Genomic DNA, 25157 nt, shown 5'->3' with positions numbered 1-25157 from the left:
GGAATGCAGTTTGGTGCAGCCACTGTGGAAAGCAGTAAGGAGATTCCTCAAAAGACTAAAAATAGACTTACCCTATGATCCAGCAATCCCACTCCTGGGTGTATATCTGGAGGGAACTCTAATTTGAAAAGATACATGCACCCCAATATTCATGGCCACAGTATGTACAATAGCCAAGATTTGGAAACAACCTAAATGTCCATCGACAAACGACTGGGTAAAGAAGTTGTGCTATATTTATACAATGGAATATTTCTCAGCCATAAAAAAGAATAAAACAATGCCATTTGTAGCAACCTGGATGGACCTAGAGATCATCATTCTAAGTGAAGTAAGCCAGAAAGGGAAAGAAAAATACCAAATGATATCACTCATATGTGGAATCTAAAAAAAGAAAAAAAGAGAACACTAATGAACTCCTCTACAAAACAGAAACAGACTCTCAGGCATAGTAAACAATCTTATGGTTACCAGGAGAAAGGGGGTGGGAAGGGATAAATTTGGGAGTTTGAGATTTGCAAATGTTAGCCACTATATATAAAAATGGATTAAAAAAAACAAATTTCTTCTATACGGCACAGGGAACTATGTTCAATATCTTGTAATAAACCTTTAATGAAAAAGAATATGAGAACGAACAGGCATGCATAGGCATGACTGGGACACTGTGCTGTGCACCAGAAACTGACACATGGTAACTGACTGTACTTCCATGAAAAAATTAAAAAAAAGAAAAAAAAGCCTGTCTGATCACATCGCTCCCCGCTGTAATCCCTTGGGTGACATGCCCCATTCCTGTCTGGGTAGGAACCTTCCCTGGAACCTGTCCACCTCTCGTATGTGGCCCTCTTGCCCTGCTGGGGGTGCTCTGCCTTATTCCAGCCGCACAGGCCTTTTTTCAGTTCTCTGAATTCACCCTTCATCTTCCTGCCTTGAGGATTTTTCTTGGGTGGGGGGCTCTTTCTTCTAGAAATGTTCTTTCGCCATCTTTTAATTTGGTAGCTCTGATCTTGATTCTTGGCTTAAATGTCATTTCCTCAAAGAAGTCTTCCCTAATGCACCTTCTCAAAGCATCTGGACTTTCCCTTTGTAACTCTGAGAAGTTTTTGTATAATTATCTGCTTTATGCCCGTCCCTCCCACAAGACTCTTGAGTTCCCTGAGGGCAGGGGCCGTGTTTGCCTTGTTAGGCGAGGCGCACTGGGTAGTCAGCACAATGCCTGACACTGTGGATGCACCACAGCTGGTGGCCCTGTGAACACAAGTGTGGATTCATTCGCTGGACTGGTACTTTTCAGGATCCTCCAGTGTGCAGGGGCCCGGGATCCGTCAACTCACAGCCCACTTGGGGGATTCAGCCAGGGAAACGAAACACAGGGAGCCGTCACCGTCACTGGCAGAGCGAGCGTGCAGTCCCCTGGGACTGGAGAGGGTGGGGTTTCCAGGTCTGCCGTGAGGCTGGCCAAGGTGTCTTAAGATGGTTACGTTTGAGCTGAATCCAGACCTTATTTTGCCACTTTCAATTCCAGACAACCACGTCCCCTGCCTACATCTTGACACTCTAAGTGGACCAGACTTCTGCTCACCAAGAGCTCAGTTAAAAACCAGATAGAAAGTTGACTTGACATAGTTTTATACTCTTAGTGAATTCTCGTTAGTGCCTAGTGCTTGCGAAAATCTGCTAAAGTTCCTTTTTAGCTTGGACAGAAATCTGTCTACTGGATCTACCCCATTTGAAAAGCAAAAACAAACTCTGACCGTCTCCTTTCCCTTGTGAGAACGTCTTTACTCTTCATGAAGCCCCAAAGGTTTCTCAGAGGCACTTCGAGATCGGCATCTCCTATGTGTCTTGGATTGCTTTTTTTTTTTTTAAACTTATTTTACCTTTTACTTCTTAGCAGCAGAGAGGCTGTGGGAGGCAGCTGGGTGATCTTGGACAAGTTATTTACCCTTTCTTGGCTTTGGCTCCCTGTTTGTTAAATGAGGTGGTTGAAATGAATGAATTTGGTGTCTCCCTCCGGCTCCCGGCCTGAGGAAGCTCTGCTCCCTAATACAGTGCTCCTCCAGCTCCAAAGTGATGGGACGGGGGGCTCTGCCTTCTGTTTGAGGAGCGTGCGTCTTACCTTTCCCATCTCCCCCATCGTCTTCGCAGGGAAAAATCTCTTCGCTTGTCTTTCCTCTTTCCTCTCTCCCCGCCTCCCCCAGCGGCATTGGGTCACTAGGGGCATGGCCATCCTAACATTCTCACAGGTTTGAGCCTCTCTTCGTCTTCGTCCACTTGGCTCCTGGGCTGGAGCCGTCAACCGCTTATCTAAACCAGGACGGAGCTGCCCAAGTTTAAATCCTGGCTCCGTGGGTGACCTCAGACAAGATCTTTCACCTCCTCTCTCTAAGTTCCAGTTCCCGTGTCTGTAGAATGAGGATGGTAAGAGATCCCGCTGGGGGGCTTTTGGGAGGGGTCAGCAGTATTGCACTGAGCAGTCATTTCTACAAGGTGGTCACTCCTTAAAAGCCTTTTGTAAGATTTGTGCCTCTTTTCATGCTTAAGCCGTTGGAACTTCTCCCAGCAGACTTGCACCGAATTCTTCAGCTGTCCCACATAGCCTGTCACTGTGCACGACTGGGTGGGAAACACTACAGGTAAACAGATTTGCTGCATGAAGCAGCGTTTAAAGCCAGGGCATGAGTGCAGTGCGCAGCTTTGAGGAGGAAAAGGGTAGGAGGCAAGGAGGAACCAGAGGAAATGGTTCTTTTTCTAAACGTTGTGGGAGGGGGTCTGCTGGGTAATTCACAATAGAATAGCTTCAGACGGGAGGGAGGAAGGATCCCGGCATGGCCAAGGCTGGTTGTACTTCATGCTGTATCATCATTAACAAAATGTACCCATATGTTATATAAGTGTGATTTATATTTAACTATGTGAGCATTGAATTCTTTTAATTGTTGACTTAATTTTTGTAGACACTGAAGCAAACATTTACTAATTTTGATAGTTTTGATTTCCTATTGTATTCTGGAGCTAATTTTTTCCCCCTCAGGTAGCAGATAATTCTATAGGTCGGTGAGAGCCTGTGGGCCACCGCCTGTGCCTCTGATGGATAAGACGGTCCCAGACGGGGCAAAGCAGCTGGGTCTGAGCAGACCCTGGGCCGAGTCAGTTGCCTTCCTGAAAACCCAAATGCAGGGAGCGATGATATCTTTGCATCATTACTGGGGGATGGGACAAACCAAAGAATGCAGTTAGGAAGATGGACTTGGGGCAGGAGCTGTGGTCCTCGCACCTTCTCCCGTCACCCTGCCCTCAGGCTTCCTCTCCTGTTGCTTTTCCCATCTCACTCTTTCGCCAACCAACACATATTTGGTCTCGGTGACTCAAGACTATACACGCAGTCACTCATTCATTCATCAAACATTCGTTGGGTGTCCACCAAGTGCCAAACTCTTGGGTTGCACAGATGAATTCAGTACCCATTCTGTCCTCAAGGAGCTCACAGTCCAGTTTTTCTCTGTTTATATCACCACTTGTGAAAAGGGCCCTTAACAAGCTGCTGACATTGGAAAAAATAAATAAATTCTGGGACTGGAGAGGCACTGGACCCTTCTTGGCTCTCCTGTGGTTAAATGTGGTGTCCGCGTCACTCTCCTTACTCCCACGTTGGTAATTGGTTGTAGGAACACTCTTTGCACTTGGGAATGACATAATATTTGTTTTTCCTTTAAAAAAAAAAGGAATCTATGCAAGTCTCCAATTCTGAAATTCTGTGATTGTATGATTCTCAATTAAATTAGGAAAGCAAGCAGACAGTTCCTGAACGTGTTACCATGGACACCGTGGTGGTTGTGTTGACACCGTGTGGTGCCATCTGGCAGAAAAGAATTACTGGGTTTTGGTCTGAGGGCAACTCAAGGTACTTAGAAGCATCTGCTTAGTCTGATATTTGGTTGAAATGTTCTGGTAGCTTTGCAAACCATCAGGTAGCATTAGGCCTGCCAGATAAAATACAGTATACTAAAAACTATGAATGATTTTTAGTATAAGTATTGCACGTGGGTTTTATAAGTAGTATTTAGTACTTACAAAATTGAGTATAAGTATATCCCACAAGAAATACTTCGGGGCGTACTTATGCTAAAAAAGTATCTCTTGTTTATCCAAAATTCAATTTAAGTCATGATTTTTTTTTTCTTTTCCAAAATCTGGCAACCCTGGCAGCATCTTCCTATAAGCCATGATCTTGGGACATTTTAGTACAGGTGATACTGCACAAGCGTCCATGAGATAGTAAGAAAGTGCCCAGTCAGTCGAGTCCACCTCACGTTCCACTGAATGCTCCTCGCTCTGAGCCCCTCCTCACATTTTGCTGTTTCTGGGACTTTGATTAATGTTTCTCTTTCCTGCATTGCTAATAAAGTGATAAACAGCCATTCTATTAAAATCCTTAAAATGTCCATAAATGTAATTTATATTTCAGTTAGCAGTCAGTTACTTACATTTTGAAAAACAGCCTTCTTTTGATTAAATGATATTTGGTGAAACTTGAATTTACCATAATTTATGAGTACTTTTTGGCTCCGTATTTCTTATCTGAGAAAATAGCTCTGGAATTTATGTGGGACCTGTTAACGCAAGCATACACCAGGAGCTTTCCCCAAATACCAGAGTTTGCTACAGTTCATCTTTGGTTCTCATTAGCCTTGGGGTATTTATAACCGTACCCATTCATCATTCCTGCCTTTGAGATCTGGGGCCTCTGCGAGGAAGCAGGAAAAATACAGCCCTGCGTCCTTGCAAAATTTATAGGCTTCTGGTGAGTTAAGATATTTGGTGAAGATAAATGGATACCATGAGAGTTTTGCAAAATCCTTAAGATTATTAGGAATTCTTCTGTTTGCCCCTCCTGTCCTTAGCGAAGGAGAAAAGAATATGGAGCAATGAATTTGCCAGTTTTCGTTATTGTATTTGATATCAAGGGGCAAGCCTCAGAATTAAAAAAAATTTTTTTAAACCTTAATTCAGTTCATGGAATTTGGGCATTGAAGGATCAGTCGTATCCAAGTCAGACCCAAGAGGGATGAGCTTTTGTTTGCTCAAGTTTGTAGAGTGAGGAACTGTACATAGAATCCTTTTCTGAGCTGTCCCCAGACTTTCCCAGGGCCCTGGGCTCACCCTCACTCTGGCCGGCCCTCGGGCAGGTGCGGGTCTGCCGCAGCCCGAGCAGCAGCACGTGGCCACCTCCCCTGGGCCTCCAGTGATACTGCACACCTCACAGCCCTTCCCCTGGTTGCAGGGGAGGTGGGATGGGCTGAGGTGTGTGTCCTTGCCCTGGAGTCTTCCCTGCTCTGGTCCAAAACCATAGCAGTGGAGAATCCTTTTTCCCCGTGCTCAGGTTGCCAGGAGTGGTACTCACAGCGCTCTGCTGGGCTGGCAGAGAGAAGGGTGAGTATGCAGAGGGCTTTCTTTCCCAATTCCCTCTTTGCAAGGACCTGAGGAAGGACTGATGTAAATGTGCCGTGCCTCTGCGGTGGCCCTTAGTTTTGTAAAGTGAGGGTCTGAACGTGCTACTTTCCCACATAGGTGCTCCCGAGGGCTGCCATTACCTATGGGAAGAATGATAAAAATCTAAAGACAGAAGCTTAGTGGGGACCAAAGCCCAGCAGTGCTAGGAGAAGAAAGGAGGGTGTGAAGACGAGAATGGTCCAACAGAAAGGGAGGTGCTGGTGGTGCAGGAGACGGGGCATCATTCAAGAGAGGCGTCCTGGATAGGTGAGCCGGGCGGGGAGGTGGGCCTTAGCAGAAGGAATGCTCTTTGCATTGTAACCAGCTGGCAGGGAGGTTACGTGGAATAGAGGCAGCTAAGTTGGTGGCATCACTGTTAGGAAGACAGGACAATTCTCTTTTCATGGCACCTCTTTTCTTTATTCCGTGTGTATTGATACTGGCTGAGAGGATGGGGTGAAGTCTGAGATTTGAGAATTGGGCGTGGTCGCCACGGAGGGCTGGGAAGTGCATACGCAGAGGGAGCGTAGGAGGAGCGTGTGGCCGAGCTGGCTGCCCATTAGAGACGTTTAGCATCGAGAGAAGTCACCTCTTGTGTGGTCTGAGGCTGAGTGGCACTGGAACCCAGTTCTGCCCAGCCTCCCGGAGCCCAGGACTGTGCTTCTCTGAAAGCGGAAACATGAGTCTGACCTGTGCCATCCTGCTCCGTTTCCCACTGAGCTGCCTTGCTGGGAGACATACTGCCTGCTCCTCCCCTCGGCCCTGTCCTGGGACTTCTGCTCTCCCACCCCCCCCCCTGGTTCTCCCGTACTCGCACACTGATCATGCGGCGGTGGCAGGCGTTGGTCTGTGTGCCGGGCCTGCAGCTGTGAGCAAGGCAGCTGAGGGCCCTGGTCTCGTGGAGTGTTTGTTCTAAGAAGGGGCTGCAGCCATAACCAAGGAAAAAGAATTGCACGCGCTAATTTCAGATTCCAGGCGCTGTGAAGTCAGTCCACCGAGGCAGTGAGATTGAGTGACCGGGTTGTTGCGAGGGCAGGAATTTCAGAAGGTCTCTCCGGGGATGTGACCTTTAAGCTGAGACCCGAAGGCTAGGAGAAAGGCAGCCAGGGGGCATCTTCTGTCCCTCGTAGGGAGGAGGAGACCAGATCAAAGAGCGGTCGTGTGGGACGGGGTTGCTGGGATGGGGTGAGGAAGTTCGCCTGACATTTTTGTTCAGATGATTAAAATATTCAAATGTTCCTATCTCACCATGGAAGGGATTTCTCCCTCCTCACCCCCCCCCCCAACAGACATATTTCAACAACTATTCATTTCAGGAAACAGAATCATCCTGGAAGCACTAAAAAGGGTTTGAGCTTCACATCAAGCCCACTGGAAAATGAACTCAGAAAATCGACCTGTGACATATCATCAAGGCTCTTGACTGAGTGAACACAAGCAGACAACAAAAAACAAGGAAATCTTTCTCTGATAGGAAGTTTCAGCCAGACCTTCCCTTGGCTCTGTTCCTCCTCCGATCCCAACTCCTGTGTTTGGCTCCCCTGTTACCTGAGGGTACTTTTCACTCTTTCCCCCTGGTGTCACGCCCTGAATGTAAAGCTAGCCAGGGCTGTGGGTGCAGCTGGGCTGGGCGGCTGGAGGCACCAGGCTGGCCGTGTGCTTGTCGGGTGGGGCCCAGAGGGACCTGGGTTTGATTTGCAGTCCTAACTCCACTTTATGGGCTTTTCCCTCTGCGGGGGGAGCGGACAACAAGAGGCTAAAAGCTGGGCGCTCTCAAAGATAGGCTCTCCTCCTCGTCCGTGATGAATGTCGCATGGAACTTAGCTAAATTCCAGACTCCGTGTTGCCCTGGAGTCCTGAGCAAGTACCGTTCTGAGAATGAAGTTTCATTCGCCAGTTATGTTTCCTCTTCAGGAATCTGAGAGCCAGAAGGGATCTGGGCGCTTGTCTGGGTCCCCCTGGGAGGTCCCTCTGTTCTCGTGTGGCAGTGCTTTGTCTGGATGACTTGACTTGGCGCAGGAACAGCAGACGGACCCCTCTCGCTGTGCGCCCCCCTCCACTAACATCGTGCTGTGCTCCCCGACCTTTTCTCACTTCACAGAACACGTAGAAAATGGTCACCTTGGCAGAGCACATTGGGGTTCATAGACAAGGTTGCTCAAGGCCAGAGGTGGCAAGGGGAGCCTGGGGTAGGGTGCACAGAGCAGGGGGTTGTGTCTCGGCACATCTGTCGGCGGCCTCCCGTTAGGGAGTGCTGCTGATAGATTGCACTCTTTTATTAGATCGCATGCCCCTTGGAGGTAGGGGCTGTTTTTGGTCATTCTTGAATGGCTTAGGCCATCTGGGAGAGAGCCCGTGAATATGGTTGCCTTAATTGCAGCAAGGATCTCGTCAGTGAGAAATAACCACTGAGTCTTCCTAAGCTTCGTTGATGAGACTCATCTTTGGGCTGCCTGGAGTCACTGCTCAGGTTTGAGTTCTGGTTCTGCCGCTCGTTGGTTGTTCCACCCTGAGCAGGTTGCTTCACCTCTCAAGGGTATCACCTCATCTGCGCGGGGAGGGTAACCCTGTGTCCTGGTGTGTCTCCCTACCCCAGAGCTATCCGACTTCAAAGCCCTCGCTCCACGTCATTCCATCGAAATCTCTCTGTGGAAGCCTTGCATTCACACAGCCCTTCGTAAGACACTGGAAAAGTCAGAAGTCACATTTTTTGCGGGGGAAGATTTTGTGGTTTAGTTAAAATAGATATTGGCCAACAATACCTAGGTTTGCTAAGTCCTGGAGATCCACCCATTATCAGTGCATGACTGGGCATTATCTGATATTTTGGAGTTACACAAAGGTGGGCAAAATAAAGGTGGTGTTGAAAAGTAGGCTAAAAAGTGAGCCTGGTGATTTCTTAATGTTTCTGTGGTTGTTAAATTAGAAGCAAGTAAAATGAAGAATTCAGCTTAGTTACAAATCATCTGAAGAAACCAACCCCTCTCCCCTAAATAATACTGACTTGTTTCTTGCTTCTGCTGCCCCAGTTCCGACTGGGGCCGAGTCTCACGGAACTGAAGGCCCACCGAGCTGGATTTTAAAATGGTTGTTGGGAGAGGACCGTGGAAAGTGACACCTGATCCTTCCACCATAGATATTGATGGCTTTGGGAGAAGTTAGCCGGACTGAGACTTGCCTTAAGCAGAATGGCACCAGAAAGAACGTCAGCTTCCTTGTTTTCCTTTTTTGATATTAGAGGAAACTGTCAAAATATTTGCCTTGAGGAAATCTGATGATTCTAAAAGCGTCTTTGAAAGAAGTTTACGAAGAAATTGAACAAACATATTTCAATATAGTAAGTTTGGGAAACATCGCTAACACTTTAAAGGCCATAATAGAAAAGTCAGGGAGCGAGGAATGCTTGTAAAGTTTGTGAAGTGTTACGTCCCTGAAAAATATGTATTAAGCTATGCATGAAGCATTTATGTCAAAAACAATTACCTTTCCCAGTTAAAGGGACCTGCCTGATAGACCAGCCAGAGTCTGATTTTCCAAGAAAATCAAGTCCTAGAAATGCTGCATTTCTTTTTGAATGTTGCTGCCAGAGATACGTCACAGATGCTGGGGAAAGATCTTACCGAATTCTCCCTATTATTTGCATGGAAGGGGCCTGTTTGATGGTCTTTTGCTGGACCCAGCATGCTGGGTAGACTGAAATTCTATGTACTCCCTTTGGAGAGGCATCAGGGGAGAAGGACGTCCTTAAAATTCTGAGTCTTTTGATAGAAGAAAGCTTCCTCTTTGGTTGTTGGAAATTTCCATTCCCAGGATACATACTCATTTTTACCTCAATACAGCTTCCTCTCGGTTTTGTGATTGAGTTATTTTTAGTGAGTTACCATGCTTCTCTGCATTCCCTGTTTAACCAAGCTGCATCTTTTACTTCTCTTTCTCCATTAATTAATTCTCACAGCACTTTTCTTGACCCTTTCATATACTGAGGGATATTTTAATTTTTTATGTCCCTCTTGAAAAAAAGGGAAATAATCTGATTTGTCTAGAAATCAGGTATTATCTGCCCCCAAATCGGATATTTGATTCCAGGCTTGTATTTGTGTGTCTTATAACACAATTTGAGTCCATTCGCTAGATTCTTAGAGGTTTATTCTGACTTGACTAAAAGACCCAGTTCTAAAATAAGAGGGAGATAGCCGTGTAGTGTGCTGATCACGTGCCCGCGCTGTGCGCTTCCGTGACTTGGTTTGTGGTAAGTGATGTCAGCCCCGTTTTGTAGGCGAGAAGGCAGAACTAGTCACCTGAACCACTGTGTTTGCACCGCCTGGCAGGACTGTCTAGTAAGCGTGCGGTTCTGAGCTAGCTGGAAATTTATTTATGTACTTAAAGCCACTGTAAACCCAAGAGATTATTAAATTTTTCCGCTCGGCTTAGAAGCATGTTAAAGAATTTGACAATAATAAAAGGAGTATGTAGACCCATTCGGCAGTGGCTCATGTCTGGCAGATATTGATGTTTATAGGGATTGATACTCATTTGTAATGTTACCAGTAGATACCGGTGAATGTCACAACCAGACTTGGACTCCGTATGTGAACGCTGGATCGAACAGCCTTAGTGGAGGGCACCATGGATTTTTAGGTCAAGTAGAACTTGACTGAGATCCTGACTTTTTCCCCCCTCTTGGATGACCTTGCAAGCTACTCAGCTCTTCTAACCTCAATATACTCATCTGTGAAATGGGAATAACAACACCTCCTATTGTTGTGGTGATTAAATTAAATGGGGATTGTATGTAAATTGCTTAGAGCTTTACACATGATATTCAATAGAATGGCAGCTGTGAATAGCAGTTGTCATAATCATAGAATCTCTGAGCTGAGAAGGGTCTTAGGGTCAGACAGACTCAGTACCAGTTGTGGTTCTACTAGTAGTGACATGGGCCAGGTCACTGGCCTCTCAGGGTTTCTATTTCCTCATCTGCACAATGGAGATAATGTTTAACAGGGGATGATGATACTGATTACGTGAAAGGTGACATCTGTAAATTGTCTAGCACTAATTAACCCTCATAAATGGTGGTGATCCCCTCCCTTTAAGCTGACAACCTCTAGGGACAGGGCAGCCCCAGCTAGAACTGTTAAAGCTTTACTTCCCCTGAACGTTTGTTTCCCTGTGACATTTGCCAGTTTAGCTCTAACCCCATGATCTGAGTGATTGAGAAAGTTATTTTTGCTCTCTGGGTCATGACTTTGATTAGATCTAGAAATAGTGTTAGGACCCTAACCCACTTACTTGACGGTTAAGATTAAAATTCTTATTCTTCTGCTGTTGATCTTTATCTCCACCTTCCTGATACACTCTGTGCTGAACAAAAATATTTGTGTACATGGGGGAAAACAGTTCTAAATCAGAGGCATGTGACAGGCAGTGTAACAGTGGATCGGAAGGGAAGTGCTCTGTGTGGTTGTTGTCACTGATTCAGAACTTACTGTGGAGATCAACATTTTAAATAATTTGATGCTAAGTGTGACATTTAAATTTATTCGGTCTCTGCTCCGTCCTCCCTTCCTGTCTGCCTTCATACAAGGCACTGTAGTGCGAAGCCAGTAATTACAGTAGTGCTGTGCTGGGCTTCAAATGTGAAGAAAACATGAATAAAGCAGCTGAATAAAAGCGTTTTCCTGTGCATTTTCCTGAAGGGAGTTGCCCTGCTTGCAGGATCTTCCCTGAGGTTTAGGTGCAAAATCCCTTAATCATATACTTAGCGTTTCTACTCCTTATGTGCAAAATGTATGTGATTTCTGCAGGCTGTTCCTGTGTGCCCTGCATAAATAGCTCTGGGTGAGATGATTATGTGTAACACTAGACCCTACCTAACCTGCTTTTCAGTGCTTTGGAACTGGGAGTGCCATCGCTGTTCTGATCTGAATAGTTAGCTGGTTTTAAAAATGCAAAGGTTTGTTCGCCACTGGATGCCAGATTTTATGTTCCACTGGCTAACAAGTCTATAAATACCACGCTAAGTCTCCTCCCTTCTCTCTCCAAAGGAGGTTCATCTCCGGGAGCGACCATCACGAGCATGTGCCCAGTGGTGGGCTCCTGGAGCTCTCAGAGCAAAGCTTCCTTTCTAAACACTACCTGGAAAAGATCGTTTGCCTGCTTGGTATTAAAGGCGCGCTGAGAGAATTCCTCACCCTGCGTTATTCTCCCTGTTAATTACACTGCTGGTCACTTTCTCCCCCGGGGACCATGTTCCCCCACGCCCCCATGCTTCCTGGTGGAGTGGCAGCACTTTAGCCCCTATAGTACGTGATCACCCCACCAAGTCCCTTTAATGGCCCCTTTCCTAGAGCTGCAGAAGGGGTGGCAGAGCCCCAGGTGGCTGGCTCCACTGTGTTCAGAGCCTTTTAGGCAGGAGGGGAGAAGACTCAGTCCCAAGACGGAGGCTGGACACAGGCAGCATTCCCCGTAGTGATTGGAAGTTGACCACAGCCTTCCATCCCTGTTTGTTTAGCATGCATCTCTTTGGAGGGCCCTGCTTCCCAGTGAGGAGTGTCCTGGAGAGAGAGCCCAGCGCCCAGTCGTCAGGGTCTCAGAAGAGGAGGGTTCTCAGTCTTCCACCTCCATCCACTTGTCCTCTCACTGACCTGCTCTCAGGGGCCTTTGCTCCTTAGCTGTGAGACTTTGGGCAAGTCCCCTTGTCTTTGACCCGGATTTCCTCAGGTGAAGATGAATATGTGGTCTACACCCGTACCGTCCGCCTCACAAGGTTGTCATGAGGACAGTGAGGGTGGCGCTTTATCCAAGCGTGCGGCAGACACAGGCTAAGCACCAGGGAGGGGTTCGTGCCGAGTACAAAGGTGTGGTGTGGCCCCCGTCTAGGGAGGAGGAGAGGGCACTCTTCCAAGCAAAGCAGACTCCGTCTCACCTGCGTGTCCGGTGTGTGAACATCTCATATGCATGCCACATCTGTTCCGTGGTCACGTGCAGTGTGGTTTGTGCTGTGGTGTCATATGTGGCTCCAAATGGGACAATAGCAAGATGGCGGGTCAGCCCTGCCATAGGAGCTAAAAGATCATGATGAGTGAGTCAGGTTTTATGAAAAATTAGCATGTTGCCCGTGGTTTGTTTTGGTTTTTTTTTTTTTTCGCACTTCACAGTGGGCTGTCACTGGTGTCTGCATTGGCATCTGAATCCTTGATTTTTAATTTGCCCATTCATCCTAATAAAATCACCTCCCCAGTGTTTTTATAAATGCTTTTAGCAGACTTGTTTTCAGATGAAAGTTTTCGGAATATAAAATTCTGTAATGAAAAAGCCTCTTAATTAACTGAGCCCTTTTTTAACTTGATATTACTGCACTTTAAATTAAAACACGCTTTGTTTTTAGATCTGGCGTTTCTTTCTAATGGCAGAGTAATTACAGTGCACGAGGACACGCAGTGAATTGGAACATACTTGCTATGGATGTTGAAATAGAATTTGTTCTTTTGAGGCAGGGACAGGAGAAAAGCCATAGACAATGAGACAGATTTTTCCAGAGGGCAGGTTGATAGAATGAATGTGTCCCTTAGGGGGGCATCAGTTAATGGAGATCTGTTTCTTATAGGTGTGTTTTGTAAAATGAAAGATTTGGTCCCTAGGGGAAAAGAATGTCATGTGATAATAGTGGAGATTAATTGAAAGGGTATACATACCCTTGGATCTCACTCTTTATTACTGTTTTGCTGTAATAATTACATCAGTGTTATATTATTGGCTCAGCATTTCCCTTGCAGGGCTGAGGGGTGTGATTATGTGGACTCTGTTTAGAAGACAAAATACTTACTCATATAAGTGCCATGGAAGAGATGCCCCTTCAGTGAATTTTCTGGGGAGATTCATTCTTAAAGCACAGAAACTTCTAATTCTGAACATTTTAATGCAAGGCTTTTTAAAAATCATGGAATACTTCACACTTTTGACGAAAGCAAATGCAAAATAATGTAGTGTTTTCTTCTTGATGCCTGCAGGATTATCGTGACGGGTGACCATTACTACCACAAATTGCACAGAGAGATTCTCAGGGCTGCTTGAAATGGTCCTGGAGCGCGGTGCTTTATGAGTAGAGGAACTGGTTGCTTTTTATATTTTTCTGTATCTTTTCTCACTATTCACTGTCTTTTCCAGTGCTTTTTCCTATTCCTCTGCCTCACCCTTTTCACTGGCTTCTTTTCCACAGCAGATAGGCGTGGTTTGTCAGCCCCATCTTTCACAGAATCCTTCTTGTATGTCTTCTGATGGAACTCAACACCTCCTGGGAAGTATTCTTGCCAAAATATTGACCCTGAATCTAATCAGATCTCTATATCCAAGTACCAGTATACAGGACATAGGAATAAAGTGAGTGTTAAATGACACTTCAAGAATGCAGTCAGCAAAATTAAACAAAATGAAACAACTTCACAGAATAAATGAACAAGAGGGTAGAAAGAAAGAAAAGAAAAAGAAAAGAAGAAAGGAAAGAAAGAGAAGGGAGGAAGGAAGAAATGCAAGGGGAGACCTACAGATTAAAAGAGACTACAGATTTGTCAGCCAGATACAATGTATGAACCTTATTTAGCTCCTGATTTAAACAAACTGGAAACAATGTGAAAAAATAGGCAATTGGGGGGAGCTGAACGCTAATTGGATATTTGATGACTTGAAGATTTTATAATTTTTTTAAGATGTGTTAACAGTGGCATGGCTATGTGTCTTTTAGTGTGGTCCTGTTACAGATATATAGTGAAACTTAGGAATGAAATGACATGAGTTGATAATTCTTGACGTTCAAACATAGGTTACCAGGGGCAGCACTGTCCTGTTCTCTCTACTTTGAATATGTTAGAAATTTTCCATAAAAGTTTAAAAAAAACACACCACCAAACTAAAACTCTGAAGCCCAGTCCTGCCTACCTGTACCACCCCCGTTTCAGGTACGTTTCTAGAAAGAGTGATCTTCAGTCACTCAACAGGCATCATTTTTCTTGGCAGCTCTCACAGTTTCTTCTTCTCTGCCCTGTTTCTTAACTCCCTCCTCCCTAAGCCTCCTGTCTCCCTGCTTTGCACCAGGAATACTTCATCTGTGTGTTCATCGATGAGCTAACTCTGCATTTGCAGACGTGCATTTTTTTAGGGGTTAGGCTCATGGTATTTATCAGAATTTCAAGGGCCCATGGTTCAAGGTTAAGAAGCACCCCCCCCGCTCAGCGGTCACATTCATGGTGCTTCTGCTTGCACGTTTCCTGTCTCATCTCTGGTGCCCAACTCTGTCCTGTGCTTCAGCCCTGTCCACTCGTTTGTCTGCTCTTTACCTCCACTAACAGCTCAAAGATAACATGTTTGGGTGATGGTTTTACCATTTACCCAATTGCTCTTCCTTCAGATACCTCTGAGTGAGCCTAGATTTCACTTTCTTCCCTGCACAAACCTCTGCATTGAAGTAGTCATCAAACTCCCTTTACTTTCCCTCCTAAATGGTATGTGTGCAGTGTGTTCATTTGGACGCTCACCATCTCTCATCTGGCAGCCCCTGGAATCCTTCTTACTGGTCTCTTTGCCTTTAGCCCTAATCCCTTCTGTTCCCAGAAATGATGTTACTAACACAAAACTGCGGTCCTTTGGCCTCCGTGTTGACATCAGTGGCTTACAGGGTCTTAGCGAGGCCCTTCATTACCCAGCCCCTGTCTCCCCGAGCAGTCTCGTTTCCTGGCACTCCCTCCTCAGAGCTGCTTAGAACAGGACATACTTGTCAATTCTCCTAGGCTTTGCTCATGTATTCGCTCTGCCTGGAGGTCAGCGCCCCCCTCCCAACGCCCTGTCTTACCCATCTTATCAGCGTGGGAAGTACCACTTATCCTGCAGGTCCGTGGGATGGCTCTCCTCTCAGAGCATGTGGGAGCTGCCTCTCAAATGCCCGCTCTGCCGTTGCACGTGCTGCCAGTGGGTGCTGGTGTTTTTAATTGCCTTGTAACTGTTTACAGGCTACAAGCTAACCTGTTGGTACCTTCATAGCATCTTTGAGACTCTGTCCTTTGCCCAGTGCTGAGGTGTGAGTGTTTGGAACGTGGTTGCTGGATGCATGCCGACCTGGGTCTCCAAAGACCGTCTTCCTTCATGTGGGCGCCATGTTGAGCTCTCTCGAGGGCATGTTGGTGGGGGGGCCACAGGGCTCCTTGGGTCCCGTTTCCTGAAGAGAGAGGTGTCCTGAGTGACCGCTGGGAGGGGTTGGTGGGAGACCGTGTTTCTGTGGTGTCTTGATTATTTTTCTCCCTTTTCTAAGTTCCTCTGTTCTCTCCCATTTCTTTTCTTTTCTTTTTTTGATTGACATATAGTTAATGTACAATATCATGTAAGTTACAGGTGTACAGTACAGTGACTCGTAATTTGTAAAGGTTATACTCCAGTCATAGTTGTTATAAAATATTGGCTATATTCTGTTTTCTCCCATTTCTTCATGACCTCTTTAAAATATGTGAATAAAGGGTTTGAAATCAGACTACCCTCTTCCTAAACTTCTCACCTAAACATTTTAAATGAATTAATAAAGTGATTGAATTTTATTTTCAACTTACAGTACTTTTAGCAGTGAAAATTGGGATTTAACTAAATTTCTTGCTACTCAGGAGCCACTGAACTCGATAGTGAAGTCATTTTCCCAGAAAATTATTATTTAAATCTTCCAAGAACAATTTTAGTCAGAAAAGTTTGTCAGCAGTCACAGCCTTCCATCCTCAGAATTAAGATCTCTGTCTCCAGTGTGTGTGAAAGCGTCCCTATTAGCAGCTGTGAGTTTGAATCTAAGTGTGTGATCATGCATCTCTGAGCAGCTTTCCTTGGTCAGCTCCTCCTGCCAGGTCCCTGGTGGAGAAGCCCTCAGTCGGGAAAATAGGAAAGCCAGTTTGCACTGGGTTTTGGACCCCACAGCAGAGTCTTCCTGCCTGGTGTGCAGGAGCACGGGATGGAGGGAGGCGTCCTTATGGCAGGACTAGGGTGTGTGGTGGCTTCAGTTCCAGGCCTGGGAGTCATTTGTTTAGAAGATAGCGTTGCGAGATCGTAGGTGGAGGCCTGGGACAGTCGAGGGGTTGGTGTGGAGAGGTTCCACAAAGGTTTGTCACCCAGGGCCCATCAGAGAAGCACCCCCTTACTGGATTCACTGGGGTCAGTGAAGTGGAGCGCTTGGCCCCCCACCCCACTGTGTGCAGGCCTCTCCGGGGCCCTCCCAGCCCTGTGCCCTCTCTGGGCAGGGTGCTAATAAGCTTTGCCCTTTCCTGATCTCCCCCGCTCCCACTCAGAACTTGCTAGGTGTCTAACCACCTAACATGTGGCACTAAATCAGGGTTAGTGGTAGAATGTGTTGTTTACCCTATAATATGTGCCTTTCAGTGGATGTCAACAATGCCTTATTACAAACAACAAGACGTCTGTGAGCTTCATGATGACAAACAGCAGAGGTGATGTTCCTAGTGAGACACCTGCCCTGTAGGCTGTGGCACGCCCAGAAGGTGTGTACACTCACACATGCATGCGCACGCACATGCGCACGCACTCAGCTAGAGAAAGTTTACCAAAATAAACATATAAACAACCAAATTGCTTGTCCTTTTGCTTTAACTTTTCTGTCCTCTGATATGTCCATATCAGTATTAAACTTAATTAAATTTCATTTGGATGAAAGGCTCTATAAAGATCAGGAAGAAAACCTAACTCATTTTTTTGTGCTAATGAGTTCTTCTGTTCTTTAAAATCAGAAATGAGGATGGAGAAAAAAGAAGTATCAGGTGACCTCTGAATTTACCAGCATAAAAATTGCTTATTGAAAGCTATGATTTGAAAAGGAAATGAATCACATAAAAATAATTGCCATGCCTTTTCTTTTTTTCTTTTTTACTGAAGCACAGTCAGTTATAATGTGTCAATATCTGGTATACAGCACAATGTCCCAGTCATGCATATACGTACATACATTCGTTTCCATATTCTTTTTCATTAAAGGTTGTTATAAGATATTGAATACAGTTCCCTGTGCTATGGAGAAGAAATTTTTTTTAGTCTACTTATATATATATATTAGTTAATATTTGCCTATCTCAATCCCCCAAATTTAACCCTTCCTACCCCTTTTCCCCCAGTAACCATAAGATTGTTTACTATGTCCATAAGTCTGTTTCTGTTTTATAGATGAGTTCGTTAGTGTCTTCTTTTTTTTTTAAGAGTCCACATATAATGATATCACATGATATTTTTCTTTCTCTTTCTGACTTACTTACTTCACTTAGAATGACCATCTCCAGTTCCATCCATGTTGCTGCAAATGGCATTATTTTATTCTTTTTTATGGCTGAGTAGTATTCCATTGTATAAATATACCACAACTTCTTTGTCCAATCATCTGTCAATGGACATTTAGGTTGCTTCCATGTCTTGGCTATTGTAAATAGTGCTGCTATGTATGTATCTTCTTGAATTAAGATTCCCTCTGGATATACGCCCAGGAGTGGGATTGCTGGATCATATGGTAAGTCTGTTTTTATTTTTTTGAGGAATCTCCATACTGTTTTCCATAATGGCTGCACCAAACTACATTCCTACCAACAATGTAGGAGGGTTCCCTGTTCTCCACACCCTCTCCAGCATTTATCTTTTGTGGATTTTTTAATGATGGCTATTCTGACTGATGTGAGGTGATACCTCATTGTAGTTTAGATTTGCATTTCTCTGATAATATTGAGCATTTTTCCATGTGCCTATTGGCCATTTGTATGTCTTCATTGGAAAATTGCTTTAGATCTTCTGTTCGTTTTTGGATTGAGTTGTTTGTTTTTTTGTTATTAAGTAGTATGAGCTGTTTATATATTCTGGAAATTAAACCTTTGTCAGTCGCATCCTTTGCCTTTTCTTTTAAAATTTTTATATTCTTACCCAATTTTGGAATATTGGTTTTAGTCTCAATCTGCTCTTCAACAGTTATAATATTGTGCTTTGTGGCTCTAAAGAACTCTACACACACACACACACACACACTTCTCTAAAACTTAGGCATGGGTGCACAGCATGCTCAGAAACAAATTAATTAAAAATTAGCAGCAGAATTTCCCCCAAGTGAGGATCGTGCACACTGAAGGCCTCTTCTGCTCCAAGTTCACAAAAAGGGCATTAGCAAATTACAATCATCTGAAAGCTCAAGTTTTCCATGTTTATAAACTTAATGAGCAAAGGCTTCATTCAATGATTGCATCCTTTATAAATGATGTCGTTTTTAGAAATAAATGTTAGTGTTAGTTTGTTATTGGAGATGAATAAAAGTGCTAACCAGTCCCCAAGTGATCTTTTGCTTTCCCTGAAAGGCGAAGTATTTCGTGACTTTGAACTCAGAAGCTGAAGCCAACTACTTAATGAAATTTCCCCCCGGTCGTGTGCAGGCCGCATCTTAAACTTCTAGACATGTGCATGCGCAGTGCGGAGGCGTTCCTGATGAAAACTGCATGGAATGCTCCTTGGAGGGAGCTTTCTTCTCATTACAAGACAGAAGGTTCGGTTGGCAGGAGTCACTGTCTCCTATGAAGGGCTTATGCCCTTTAAAAAGATTTTGGTTTCTAGAATCCCCAAAGCCTGGTGCAGAGCAAAATTTCCCCTCGTTGCAGCTGTGGAGCTGAGACCAGCTCTCTTATCAGTCCAAAGGGAGATCTCACTTCTCACGTCAGTGGTGGGGTGACCCTTGGATGTGGGTCCCTGGATAACGCTGTGTTTGTCCGCAGCAGCACACTGAGGGTTGCCCCAAAAGTAAGCTGTGTGGTTTTCTGCTTGTGAAATAAGGTCGTGTTTGCCTCGTGTATTATCAGCCTGACCCCAGCATGGCCAGGTGGCAAGAAGCGGGTGGAACCAGCACATGCGTGGTTTGCACGCAGGCAGGCTGTGGTTTGTATACCTTTTCAGGACATGTCTGTGTGGCTGATGGCTCAGAACAAACTTTGGTTGGCCTTTTTGGAGCTAATCACACACAAGAAGTTCTGTGAGTCACTTTATTTATGGGGTCACACAGGGTTGATGGGGTGGTTCAGGTTATGCAAGGTAGGAACAAAATCTGTAACTTGCTTGTTTGTTCTGCCTCCCCCCTCCTGTGCTCTGTCCTGGGACCTAGCATAGTTTTATTATAAACTGATCTATTTGATGAGCTTTGTAGTATTTAGTAGCTTTGCTTCACCTCTATTGTTTGTGCCTTAAAAGCTTTCCCTGGCCTCATGAGTGGAAAACTTCCAGTCAGAAGGAAGCACAAAGCCCTTTGTGAGAAGGGTGCTGTGTTCCAGAGGCCACCGGTCTGTTTTTACCTGAGGTCATTTCCCTCCTAAATGGTAAACAGGCTGCCTGACAAGGAGCCACAGCCTGTTCCTAGAAAAATCTTAAGAGCTGGGAAGTGTCCTGTGAGATGCCTCTAAGTGGGGAGGACCACAGCCCACATCACTTTGGGGAGAGGAGGCCGGAGCTGTGTTACAGCCAAGCTCATCCTGATTAGCTGGCCCCCATTCCCCTCATCCGGGGATCCCAAGGGCAGAAGGGAGAACTCGGTATTAATGGGCATCTGCACTTATGAAGCCCCAGGTAAATGCAGCATTGCCTTGAATGCACGGGGAGCCAAAAACCTGCTTCCAACTGTGTTCTGCTTTTGTTTTCCAAGGCTTTCTTTGCTTTCCATGAAATTTTCAAGTATTGAGTATCATGTCCAGCAACACTTGCTAGATCTGCCTGCCTCGGGAAACTGTTTTCCTAAATGAAACAACCCATTGTAAACACGGGTCTGCATTTTGTCTTTTCCTCCGTTTGCTGAACCAACTACCGATGTTAATGTCCTCTTTCCTTCCAGATCCTTGGCTTTGCTTGACCTGTTTTTGGTTTTTAATCTCTGAAGAAATCTCAGCCCAAACTGGTTTTTTATTAGGGTGTTTGTTCATAACTGCTGTGTTTGACTTGCTCTTCAAGAAGTAGCTGTTAGTTTTATGTGTGAAACTTCAGGGATTAAGGGACAGCGAGGGCCAGATATGTGCCGGCTTTTGTCTACCCAAGTCGGAGTTTAAGCACGCTGCTCTCCTGCTTTGCCACGAATGTGCTTTTAAATGACAATTTTGAAAAGTCAGCTCTGAAAGAGAAGAGGGGTTATGTTTAAGCTTTTCTTTCCAGCGATCGGAGAGGCGGATTGAAATTTCTTTCTCAACTTGAAAACCAGGAGCCAGAGCACTGTGTGACTAGAAGGAAACCAGGCAGCGTGCGGGGACCCGGCGTGCCTTCTGCCTGACGTTTACCCCTGGCGGCGGATCCGTAAGGGAAACCCTCAAAAACACACAGACGTACAGAGAGTGAATTTCTTTTGTTTCGTTTACTTTTGGAAAGACAGCACGTGGGGAATCGTGTATGTTTAAAACACAATCCTTATCCAGTAATTGAAGCCAAGAATCAAGGGAAAAGATAGCAGTATTTCAAATATTGGTGTATTTGACCCTTTGGTGAGATATGGTTGAGTAGATTGGAAACTTTGGCTTTTGTATGAATAATCTATTATCCTAGTAGGTGTCAATCGAATTGGTAATTACAGTCACAGATACTTAGAGGTAAATTTAATGGTAAATCCAACAATGGTGGGCAGCGTAACTGGTCACTCGCGTATGGAAGAGATAGGATTTCTCAGAGGTGTCGTGGTGTTGTTTCCCTAAATTCCTTAGAATTATAAATGACTGATTTAAGCAAGTGTAATTCCAGCATTCCTTGGAGGCATTCGAGGGTAGTAAATATATAGGCTATTTTGAATTAGTTGATTATATCCTTATTGCAAAACGGTCTGGATTCTGAAAGTAGGAATTAGAGTTTAATGCAGTATGATGTGTCATGTATGTTTATTCTATTGCCATCTGAAATTTGAATTCCTCCAAGTTCTGCTGTTAAAGGTAATACAAGTATTTGTAGGTTTGTCCCTAACCTTATGACTTGACATTTTAAAAGGCCAGTGAGCCCTCTCCACTTTTAGTGCCATTGTCACGGTCCTGTCTCAAAAGTTAAAAGGAGCCTGGAGGTCACATTCAGCCTCGGATAGAACGTGACCTGTCTTGTAATTCGACTTATAACTGAAACCTTAGAGGTCACATCCAGCCACATATGTAAGGTGACCTGTCTTGTAATTCAACTTATAACCGAAACCTGTTAGAACAGCACTTCTTTTGGAACTTCTGTCTGCATAAGAATCTCTGTTAGAATCGAACATTCTGAGGTCAGGGGGAACCTGAGATTCCGTTATCCTGAAAAGATCGCAAGTGGACCGCACTTCGAGAAGCGAAGTCTTAGAAAGGAGCTGTGAAATACCTAGCTCACCCACCCCCAGATTAGAGATTCTCTTCTTACCCATTCTCCCTGTGGTGTTTTGTTGTCCCCCCACTTTGGGGACAATGACGAAAATGCAACCGGAAGTGGTTGCCTTTGTGAGACGGCTAATGGTAAGGTTTACCGCAAAGCGCTCTGACCACGACCACTTGCCGCTGTGTCTTCCTAGTTCCCGTCAGATCTCAGGCCCGTGCTGGACCCTGGATTAATGGCTGCTGAACGCGGTCATGATTAGATGAATGTGTAACATTCAGATTCGGGGTATTATGAGTGCTATTCATTTGGGTCTTCACGGTCAAATTTTTAATGGCTCCTGGGAACACTTCAAGAAGCTACGTAATTCTCTGTTTATATGCCAGAGAGTGTGTACATACACATACATATTAATATGCATGTAGACACATACTCTAGCATGTACACAGCATACGCACATATAACGTGTGTGTGTGCGCGCACATACATACACTGGAACATGGTTCTTACGTCCCATGACTTGACCGGTTGACATCTGATCTCTTTTCATTACTTCCTGCTTAACTTTAACTTCCTCTTTAACTAACCAAGTTGGGTCATTTCATTATCATAGCTAACAGCTTAAAGGCAACATGAGGAGTTTACTTCTGCGATACAAACTTGATGATCTTCAGAAAGGTTAGGATATGTTTATATTCTTTCACAGTAAAATATTCCCACTCTTTCTCTTCGGAAACAATTATGATAACCCGAGCCCCAGATCTGATATTTGTCATTTAAAAATTCTCCATGGGTCCGCTCAGATCCCGCTTCTGCCCAGTCTCCCTTCAATCCGTCCAGGCACACTTTGTTACTCGGTGAATTGCTAGCTGTAGCACTCACCTGATGGTATCACAGTTTCTCACTTGCCGTCTTTTACTCTGTAACAGTCACTCCATTGGAGACAAATATATCTATATATTTGTATATGCCTGGGTGCTGGCGCACAGCAGCAGTAAGTGTTGACTGGAAAACTGAATGAATGGTTTAAGCATCTGGGAAGAGAGAGGAAACCAAACCAGGTGGAAGTTGTCTGGATCAGCTTGCTGGAGAAGGTGGCAGTGATCATCTGCTTTGACATCACCCTTTGCCTTATAATTAGGGTAACATCGCTGCCAGTATCTTAGAGCTGTAAATAAATGCGCGATGAGAAGATGGTGTTGCTGCCTTAAAGCAGTTAACTGCAGGTATTTACAAAGTATTCTGAATTTAATTCTTTCTCATAAGGAAGAACTTGTTGGGGATATAGAAGTGACTAGAATTGCATTTGTAATCTTGAGAGGGAAATTGGCACATTCAAAAACTACTGACTGACTGAAGGTGAGCACCGCTGGCCACCTGCTCTCAGGGGGCCTGTGCTGACACGTGGACCAACGCCAGGCAGCCTGGGAGGAGGCTGCCGAGGGGAGCAGGACACGGTGAGGAGACCCCAGAGGGGGAGACATGGGTTCCAGCTGCTGGTGGGAGAGGCGAACCAGGTGGCTAGAAATGTTTTTCACATAGATTCTCTCGCGCTCGCTGTCTTAAGTGCAATCAATATGCCACAGGCAAAGTGACCTCTTTGTGATCATCCATGTGACCCCTGGTTTGGGGGCTCAGTCAGCTGAGAGCCGCAGTCCCTCTGCTACGTTGCCCAGACTCTTCTGGACTCTTGCATCTGCACCTAGTTCTTTTGTGCCTCTTGGGTGGGAATCTTGCCAGCTGTCAGGGCGCTCACTTCCCCCATCTGCGGTCTGATTTGTTAAGGGCTGTCACAGATAAAGGGAGAGTGAGATTGCATCAGTTTTGAGTGTCCTGAGGCTTTTTTATGGAAGTGAAACTTAGAGTAAATATCATTCAGGCAATCACAGCCATCTTTATCATTTAACGGCATGGATATTTCCTGATACGTATTCGCTTGTTTATAATGAGAACGGTCTTCTATTCCATATCTGCCAAGTGCTTGGTGTCATGGCAGTTGCTTTGTAGACATGGCTTCAAGTGCTCAGAACTTCCCTACAAGGTAGACGGTGTTTATATTCATTTTATAGAAGAGGAAACTAAGGTTTAAGCCATGAATTACCTTTCCCTGGGTCTCATCGCTGGTAAACAGCAGGCTGTTTCTTCCCCAGTCTGTCTGACTCCAAAGCTTAGGTTGTCCTAACTGCTCCACCCTGCCTCTGCAGGTGGAGTTGAGGGTCCTGTGCTGGGGGTGGGGGATGCTTGGGCCTAAGGAGACGCAGGGTCCTGCCCTCGGGAGCTTTGCCTGGTGGGTGGGGGGAGCCTGGATAACTGGTCCCAGAAGAGGAACTGTTTCTGTTGTGTGATGCAGAGTACAGATTATTCCAGGGCTGTCTGCCCTTTTGTCCGTCTTCTGCTGATACCTGCCTCTCTTGGGGAATTTAACCAAAGACTGATAGAGGGGAAAGATTTGTTACAATCTTCTAGTCATTTATCTGTGCAGGGTCCCACTGGGGAAACAGATCAAAGGAATCTTTCCAAAGGACTTAACACCTATACTGCTAGATCTAGACTATTTGAAGCAATAAGAAAACTATGTATCATGCTTGGCACACGTGTACTGAATAGTAAATAGCTATGGTTTTGACTCTGCTAGAATTTGAAACAATGCCAAAAGTATTTCGATTTAACATCTTCATTTATTTACACTGACTCTGGCTTTTACAACAGTCTGGCTTGTTGCCCATTATCACAAGAGATGGGAAACTTTTTCATAACAAAATTCATTTTAATTCATGTCTAAATATGTGCCTTAAAGAGAATTTTAAAGGAATCAAACTTAGACTAATTCAGAATTTAAGGGGCCCTGAAGGTTGTATCAGGAAACAAAGTGATGATGGAAGGCTGGAACTTCAGAAAAGGGGAAGACAACAACTCGCACGTTAATGAGTCGGTGGCAAGTTTAAATAAACAGGAAGTAAGGTAGTATGCGAATCTTCATCAAGTTTCTCTGTTTATTTATTTATTTATTTATTTATTTATTTATTTAATGACTTTTTTATTGAGTTATAGTCATTTTGCAATGTTGTGTCAAATTCCAGTGTAGAGTACAGTTTTTCAGTTATACATGAACATATATATATTGTCACATTTTTTTTTCACTGTGAGCTACCGTAAGATCTTGCATGCATTTCCCTGTGCTGTACAATATAATCTTGTTTATCTATTCTACATATGCCTGTCAGTATCTACAAATTAAGTTTCTCTATTTTAGAGGTAATTCTATCAAAGAGTTTGCCATTTCTTGAATAAAGTGAAGTGTA

At 44.7% G+C, this 25157-nt stretch overlaps 1 protein-coding gene and 1 long non-coding RNA gene across 2 annotated transcripts in view; one reads left to right on the top strand and one right to left on the bottom strand.

The window, feature by feature from the left end:
• C21H1orf21 (chromosome 21 C1orf21 homolog) overlaps positions 1-25157 on the top strand; it is a 206587-nt gene that overhangs the window by 35236 nt on the left and 146194 nt on the right. The window lies entirely within an intron of this gene.
• LOC140687928 (uncharacterized) lies at positions 5901-7273 on the bottom strand. The gene is made up of 3 exons (XR_012062551.1): positions 7045-7273; positions 6314-6671; positions 5901-6161 (listed from the first exon to the last, which is right to left on the bottom strand). It is a non-coding gene; the product is annotated as an uncharacterized lncRNA (long non-coding RNA).

The sequence above is a fragment of the Vicugna pacos genome, chromosome 21 (genome assembly GCF_048564905.1).
Source record: "Vicugna pacos chromosome 21, VicPac4, whole genome shotgun sequence".
Lineage (NCBI taxonomy): Eukaryota > Metazoa > Chordata > Mammalia > Artiodactyla > Camelidae > Vicugna > Vicugna pacos.
The sequence above is the reverse complement of the archived record's forward strand: the minus strand, read 5'-3'. Positions and strand labels throughout refer to the sequence as shown.